Below are 1,394 nucleotides of genomic sequence, written 5' to 3' on the forward strand. Positions count from 1 at the left end.
GAGATGTCAGTCAGGAGAAGCGTTAGCAGCAAAAACGTACATAGTGACAAAGGTCAGGTAACGCAGAAGAGAGTCTTAAAATAGCCAGAGTTAGGTGCAACGTATACAGTCCCAGAGGTCAGGTACTGCAGAAGAGAGTCTTAAAATAGCCAGAGTCAGGTGCAGCGTATACAGTGCCAGAGGTCAGGTCTGAGCAAGGAGCGTTTTTTTTAATGCACACAGTAAAACGATTTATAAGGTGGCAATTCCGATCAATTCTGATTAGGAGAAAGGTAGAACTGACATATATATAGAGACCACAAAACAAGTGGCTCAAATTGGAGTAGGACCAGTAATCGCCCGCTCTGATACCATGTTAAACACACATGGGCAGCAATAGAATATGAAAGATAAAACATGAGAGTACAATTTTTATATACATTTATAGTACATTGTTTGACCATTGGGTTTCACATCCCAAGGTCTCTTGGACTTCTTTTTGTCTATTCAGCTTCCACACTAACCCATTGAGGATTAGGTGTCCAACAGTCATCACTGATCCATCTGAATAGGCACCTATCACATATTTCATTTTTTCAAACTATAGTTTGTGAACCCCTGACGTTTCGACTATAGAGAAATACACTTACAGTTTGAACTGAACCAAGGACAACACCTGAATTGAGAAAACTTGAAATTTTTAGCTCTGTGCTAGAAAGAGCAAGGCCCCAAGATATCAAACTGTAACGATCTCTTAGCCATAGACTGAACACTACACCAAAAGGGAAGCAGACTACATGAAGCTCATGACTGAGCATCCAGGAATTTCTTCTACTCGACGCCACTCTATTAACCCAAAAAATCATCCAATAATTCCTCAGCGAGAGATTGAACCCAGGTTCTGGATGAACACAACCTGTGAAAGATTGAGTGAGTTCAACCCTCAATTTAACTGCATAGGCAACCAAATACCACACAAGGGCCTTTAATTGTCCATGATTTCTTTTTGCATCCTAAGGTGACATCATCATCGCTACAATAACTGAACTCACTCATACCGCATCATACATTGACTCAATATCACCCTACAATTGAATTCCAGTGATGGAAACAATCCACACATGGGCCATCAAATGTTTCTGCAAGATTTCAGCATGTCAAGATACCATCATCCTCACTAATCCATTAAGCTTAATGGGAACCTATCACATATTTCATTTTCTCAAACTCACATGCAAGTATGATCCCTAGATATGTGATTAATGGAAGCACGCTAGAATCGAGAGGTTTGAGTTTTCAAATGTGAAATTGTATATGGGGAAGGATGACGAAATCAGAAGAATGCATGGGAGGGACAACTACATGTAGACCTAGTTGATGTGTTGCCACGATGGGATGGAAAGTTAATTGCCACG

The sequence above is a fragment of the Pinus tabuliformis genome, chromosome 3_2 (assembly GCF_031772625.1).
Source record: "Pinus tabuliformis cultivar Carrire ecotype Pingquan chromosome 3_2, CPIR1, whole genome shotgun sequence".
Classification (NCBI taxonomy): Eukaryota; Viridiplantae; Streptophyta; class Pinopsida; order Pinales; family Pinaceae; genus Pinus; species Pinus tabuliformis.